This window comes from Doryrhamphus excisus, unplaced genomic scaffold (assembly GCF_030265055.1).
Source record: "Doryrhamphus excisus isolate RoL2022-K1 unplaced genomic scaffold, RoL_Dexc_1.0 HiC_scaffold_26, whole genome shotgun sequence".
Taxonomy (NCBI): Eukaryota; Metazoa; Chordata; class Actinopteri; order Syngnathiformes; family Syngnathidae; genus Doryrhamphus; species Doryrhamphus excisus.
Genome location: NW_026652244.1, coordinates 687,658 through 693,657, shown reverse-complemented (window position 1 = coordinate 693,657; position 6,000 = coordinate 687,658). Strand labels below are relative to the sequence as shown.

Sequence of the window (6,000 nt, the reverse complement as noted above, 5' to 3'; positions counted from 1 at the left end):
AACAGCGGTGACGATCACAACAGTTAGCTCCCTCGGGAGAAAATACGGCCGGCATCTTACGGACATGTACTCAATGTCAGGGGAGCAGTGAGTCTCTATGATCTTGCTGTTGTTGCACCAATCCTCATGCACGTAAATACAGACCCCCCCACCTCTGCTCTTACTGGAGTCCTCTGTTCGATCCCAGCGGTGTAGAGAGCGGCCGGCTAGCTGCACGCTAGCATCGGGGATCGTCGGTTTGAGCCAGGTCTCTGTGATGATTAGAACACAACAGTCACGAATGTAGCGGTTTCCCTCAAGTTGTAACTCCAGGTCGTCCTTTTTGTGGGTAATGTGTGCCCGGGCCTCTTCTGTCCTGGCCGGGGCGGTCCTGTGTTGGTAGTCAGGCCTGGGGTTACCTGGGGCGGGCCGGGTTCTGCTTCCTGGGGGTGTGTGGGGGGCGGGGGGGCGGCGCCTCCGGCCGTGGATGGGCTCCCTCCCGGTTGGCGGGGGCGCCCCTGTGCCCACAGGTGTGTGGCCCTCGATGCCCTTCTGCCCTAGTGGGGTATGGTCTCCCGCTGGTCTCGGGGGTGCGGCTCTCCTCCGGCCTGCTGGCGCCCTGTTGCCGGTTGGGATTGCTCCTCCATGGCCTCTTGCTGGTCTCTTCAGGGAGATGCTTCGGGGGCGGGTTTTGGGGAGTCGGCCCTGGCTTTGCCCACACCCACGGGGCCGGAGGATCTCTGGCGGTGGGGGCTTGACCTGGCTGCGCGGGGCGGGGTTTGCTGGGTGGTAGAAGGCAGTCTCTCTCCTTTTGTCATTCTCAGTGACAATTACACATTCACACACTCGCATTCACATACACAAGCACGCTTACGCACACATATATGAATATATACACAGAAGTACACACCTCCATATGGACACTCACAGCACATGGGTGCTTCTCTACACAATCTACCATCTTATCCCTGATGTCTATATGCTATTGGTATGCTATTATTACAGTAAAAATGATGTCAAGCAGTGAGATTTTAATTACTGTAACTGTATGGCTGTAATTGTGTTCACTATCATGGTTCATGTCTTCATTGTTACTATTGCTACTGGTAAGTTGGTCTGTTTCACTTCACTGATATCATCTCTATTGTGACCCTTAGCCATCATTGACATTTAACTGTTCTGTTTGTCACTGTTGTTGTTATGGGAATTCTTGTTGCTGCTGTTTTTGTCTCTCTCTCTACTGCCCCCCCCCCCACCCCACCCCACCTTCTCTTCTTCTTTTCTGTGTTTCTTCTTGCTCCGGTCCGGGCGCTCCAAATGCGCATAACAAAAACATCAAATAACGGCAAAAAAAATTTCATGGTACAGGAAAGTTGTAGCCAACACCTTTCCTGACACTGAGCAAATCTGTTTAGCATGTAAGGGCATTTAGATCAACAATACTATCTGCCCCAATGGCTGGACGGGACAAAAAAAAAAAAGTCAATTTCAAGAGGGGCTCTGTCAAAGAGGGATTCAGGTAACCCTCTATGGGCTCACACTGACACTGTTGTTCAGGCTGTATTGCCACTGCTTCAGCCGCGGTGGGTGGGGATGACTGGAGGAGGAAGAAGAAGTGGAATGAAAGAGGCAGGTCCCGGGATTGACATTTCCAAGATCGAATGAGGTCTTAAACTGCCCACATGGACAAGCCAAATATCAGCAAAGGTTGAGCCAGTCACCTGAAGGTTAGATTTTTGATCTGAGTGTCCCGGATTCAAGTCCCTGTTCAGGTGACCAGTGACAGGGTCTCAGGTCCACTTGCAAACGCCTCCTTTTTGCCCTCAAAATACAAGGGCAACAGGACAATCCCTTGGTTCCACCAAGACTTGAACTTAGACCACTGGATTCAAAGTCCAGGGTGCTAACCATTACACCACGGAACTGTCTTTCGGCAGTCTTGTCGAGGGTGTTTCACCGGTGGGTGGGGTGATGTTGGTTATGGAGACCAGCGGGTTGTCGCCGTGGGCTTTTGTTGTTCCTGGAGCACATAAAGATGGATGGTCAGTATGGGGGTTGAACCCGTGACCTTGGCGTTATTAGCACCACGCTCTGACCAACTGAGCTAACCAACCACAGGACACCTTTGCATCAAATGTTTCCAGCTCAAATCAACTAACTCATCCTTAACAGACCGCATTCTCTGTGCTCGTGGTCGAAATTTTGCTTCTCGGACAACGGGGTCATCTGCCCCCATTGATCATGCAGTCACGTTGGGCGAGAGGTTTGCCGCTGCTCTGCTTTGCCATGCTGTTTTCTTTACCTTTCCCCGGTCGGTTGGCAGCCTTGATGGGGGTGTTTCGCAGTTGACTGGGTTGTGCGCTGTTGGTTATGGGGCCTGGGGGGTTTTGGGCTTTTGTCGCCGCCATGCTGTTTTCCTTGTGGTGGTGTACTGTGAGTTGTTGTCAACGGGGGCTTTTGTCGTTTCTTCACGGTCCGCATTCTCTGCACTCGTGGTCTGAAGAGGATAATGGGGTCCACTGCCCCCATTGATCTGCTCCTTGAGTCTTGGTGACCAAGAGGTTTTTTGCCGCTCTGCTTTGACATGCTGTTTTCTTTACCTTTCCCCGGCCTTGTCGAGGGTGGGTGGTGTGATGTGATGTCGGTTATGGGGGCCGGTAAGTTGCCGCCCTGGGCTTTTGTTGTTCCTGGATCACATAAAGAAGAGTGGCTAGTACGGGGGTTGAACCCGTGACCTTGGCGTTATTAGCACCACGCTCTGACCAACTGAGCTAACCGGCCACTGGACACCATTGCAATATTTTATGTTTTTTTTAATTTTATGTACCCCGAAGCAGACTCAATCGGTACGCTGGGGTCTGAGGGCGATAAGTGGGTACCTGGTGGACACCTTGTTTGTGCTCTTGACAGGTATTTCGGGACAGTTTAACAAATGGCTTTTGATGGTGGAACAAGCTAAAACAAGGAAAACAAATTGTTTAGCGCGCCTGGGAGTGGGCCCCTTATTGCAAATAGTTCCCGCTGTGATTTCCGCCGAGTGTCCCTGATGAATACATCCACTGCTCCAGAAGCAGCCTCGGCTAATTGTCGGCCATTCGCCATAGCGCACCCCGAGGTTACAGAGGTCAAAGGTAAGCCCATATTCAGCAGCACACTGGCGAAAGGTAAATTTATGTGCATTACCGTTTCCACAGGTTCCCGATTGGTACAACCCGGCATTAATATCTCTTGGTGTAATTCTACCTTACAGATGGATGCCTTCTTCCGGCCGATACTCAGGGCTGACCTCTGGTGGTGGTGCGGTGGCACACGGTGCAAACGTCTCCTTTTTGCCCTCAAAATACAAGGGCAACAGGACAATCCCTTGGTTCCACCAAGACTTGAACTTAGACCACTGGATTCAAAGTCCGGGGTGCTAACCATTACACCACGGAACCTGCAAGGGTACAGACAGCGCCGGGCCCTGAAGTACATCCTGTCAGGTTACATTAGCGTTGATATAACTTCACTGATGGTGGTGTTCTGGGAATTGTGTTGAAGAGTAGTTCGGGGGAGGGAGGGCTTGTCCGAGAATTGAACTCGGGACCTCTTGCACCCTAAGCAAGAATCATACCACTAGACCAACAAGCCCCTGCTTGGGCAAATACTTACCTTTCCCCGGTCAGTTGGCGGCCATGATGCGGGTGTTTTCGCAGTTGACTGGGTTGTGCGCTGTTGGTTATGGGGACCGGGGGGGTTATGAGGGGCGGGGTGTTGTGGACGAGGGCTTTTTTGTTCCTTCACGGTCCGCATTCTCTGCACTCGTGATGTAAAATTTTGGGTAGAGGATAATAGGGTCCACTGCCACCTTTGATCTGCTCCTTGCAGTCTTGGTGACCAAGAGGTTTGTTGCCGCTCTGCTTTGACGTGCTGTTTTCTTTACCTTTCCCCGGTCTTTCGGCAGTCTTGTCGAGGGTGTTTCACCGGTGGGTGGGGTGATGTTGGTTATGGAGACCAGCGGGTTGTCGCCGTGGGCTTTTGTTGTTCCTGGAGAACATAAAGATGGATGGTCAGTATGGGGGTTGAACCCGTGACCTTGGCGTTATTAGCACCCCGCTCTGACCAACTGAGCTAACCAACCACAGGACACCTTTGCATCAAATGTTTCCAGCTCAAATCAACTAACTCATCCTTAACAGACCGCATTCTCTGTGCTCGTGGTCGAAATTTTGCTTCTCGGACAACGGGGTCATCTGCCCCCATTGATCATGCAGTCACGGTGGGCGAGAGGTTTGCCGCTGCTCTGCTTTGCCATGCTGTTTTCTTTACCTTTCCCCGGTCGGTTGGCAGCCTTGATGGGGGTGTTTCGCAGTTGACTGGGTTGTGCGCTGTTGGTTATGGGGCCTGGGGGGTTTTGGGCTTTTGTCGCCGCCATGCTGTTTTCCTTGTGGTGGTGTACTGTTAGTTGTTGTCAACGGGGGCTTTTGTCGTTTCTTCACGGTCCACATTCGTGGTCTGAAGAGGATAATGGGGTCCACTGCCCCCATTGATCTGCTCCTTGAGTCTTGGTGACCAAGATGTTTTTTGCCGCTCTGCTTTGACATGCTGTTTTCTTTACCTTTCCCCGGCCTTGTCGAGGGTGGGTGGTGTGATGTCGGTTATGGGGGCCGGTAAGTTGCCGCCCTGGGCTTTTGTTGTTCCTGGAGCACATAAAGAAGAGTGGCTAGTACGGGGGTTGAACCCGTGACCTTGGCGTTATTAGCACCACGCTCTGACCAACTGAGCTAACCGGCCACTGGACACCATTGCAATATTTTATGTTTGTTTTAATTTTATGTACCCCGAAGCAGACTCAATCGGTACGCTGGGGTCTGAGGGCGATAAGTGGGTACCTGGTGGACACCTTGTTTGTGCTCTTGACAGGTATTTCGGGACAGTTTAACAATTGGCTTTTGATGGTGGAACAAGCTAAAACAAGGAAAACAAATTGTTTAGCGCGCCTGGGAGTGGGCCCCTTATTGCAAATAGTTCCCGCTGTGATTTCCGCCGAGTGTCCCTGATGAATACATCCACTGCTCCAGAAGCAGCCTCGGCTAATTGTCGGCCATTCGCCATAGCGCACCCCGAGGTTACAGAGGTCAAAGGTAAGCCCATATTCAGCAGCACACTGGCGAAAGGTAAATTTATGTGCATTACCGTTTCCACAGGTTCCCGATTGGTACAACCCGGCATTAATATCTCTTGGTGTAATTCTACCTTACAGATGGATGCCTTCTTCCGGCCGATACTCAGGGCTGACCTCTGGTGGTGGTGCGCTGGCACACGGTGCAAACGTCTCCTTTTTGCCCTCAAAATACAAGGGCAACAGGACAATCCCTTGGTTCCACCAAGACTTGAACTTAGACCACTGGATTCAAAGTCCGGGGTGCTAACCATTACACCACGGAACCTGCAAGGGTACAGACAGCGCCGGGCCCTGAAGTACATCCTGTCAGGTTACATTAGCGTTGATATAACTTCACTGATGGTGGTGTTCTGGGAATTGTGTTGAAAAGTAGTTCGGGGGAGGGAGGGCTTGTCCGAGAATTGAACTCGGGACCTCTTGCACCCTAAGCAAGAATCATACCACTAGACCAACAAGCCCCTGCTTGGGCAAATACTTACCTTTCCCCGGTCAGTTGGCGGCCATGATGCGGGTGTTTTCGCAGTTGACTGGGTTGTGCGCTGTTGGTTATGGGGACCGGGGGGGTTATGAGGGGCGGGGTGTTGTGGACGAGGGCTTTTTTGTTCCTTCACGGTCCGCATTCTCTGCACTCGTGATGTAAAATTTTGGGTAGAGGATAATAGGGTCCACTGCCACCTTTGATCTGCTCCTTGCAGTCTTGGTGACCAAGAGGTTTGTTGCCGCTCTGCTTTGACGTGCTGTTTTCTTTACCTTTCCCCGGTCTTTCGGCAGTCTTGTCGAGGGTGTTTCACCGGTGGGTGGGGTGATGTTGGTTATGGAGACCAGCGGGTTGTCGCCGTGGGCTTTTGTTGTTCCTG

At 51.8% G+C, this 6,000-nt stretch overlaps 8 non-coding genes across 8 annotated transcripts; all 8 read right to left on the bottom strand.

Moving 5' to 3' along the window:
• Window positions 1-1,832: 1,832 nt before the first annotated feature.
• On the bottom strand, window positions 1,833-1,904 carry trnaq-uug (transfer RNA glutamine (anticodon UUG)). The gene has a single exon. It is a non-coding gene; the product is annotated as a tRNA-Gln (tRNA).
• Window positions 1,905-2,019: 115 nt separating this feature from the next.
• On the bottom strand, window positions 2,020-2,093 carry trnai-aau (transfer RNA isoleucine (anticodon AAU)). Its single transcript has one exon. It is a non-coding gene; the product is annotated as a tRNA-Ile (tRNA).
• A 593-nt stretch (window positions 2,094-2,686) lies between these two features.
• Window positions 2,687-2,760, bottom strand: trnai-aau (transfer RNA isoleucine (anticodon AAU)). The gene has a single exon. It is a non-coding gene; the product is annotated as a tRNA-Ile (tRNA).
• Window positions 2,761-3,344: 584 nt separating this feature from the next.
• Window positions 3,345-3,416, bottom strand: trnaq-uug (transfer RNA glutamine (anticodon UUG)). The gene has a single exon. It is a non-coding gene; the product is annotated as a tRNA-Gln (tRNA).
• A 121-nt stretch (window positions 3,417-3,537) lies between these two features.
• On the bottom strand, window positions 3,538-3,609 carry trnap-agg (transfer RNA proline (anticodon AGG)). Its single transcript has one exon. It is a non-coding gene; the product is annotated as a tRNA-Pro (tRNA).
• A 1,069-nt stretch (window positions 3,610-4,678) lies between these two features.
• On the bottom strand, window positions 4,679-4,752 carry trnai-aau (transfer RNA isoleucine (anticodon AAU)). Its single transcript has one exon. It is a non-coding gene; the product is annotated as a tRNA-Ile (tRNA).
• Window positions 4,753-5,336: 584 nt separating this feature from the next.
• trnaq-uug (transfer RNA glutamine (anticodon UUG)) lies at window positions 5,337-5,408 on the bottom strand. The gene has a single exon. It is a non-coding gene; the product is annotated as a tRNA-Gln (tRNA).
• A 121-nt stretch (window positions 5,409-5,529) lies between these two features.
• trnap-agg (transfer RNA proline (anticodon AGG)) lies at window positions 5,530-5,601 on the bottom strand. The gene has a single exon. It is a non-coding gene; the product is annotated as a tRNA-Pro (tRNA).
• Window positions 5,602-6,000: the final 399 nt, after the last annotated feature.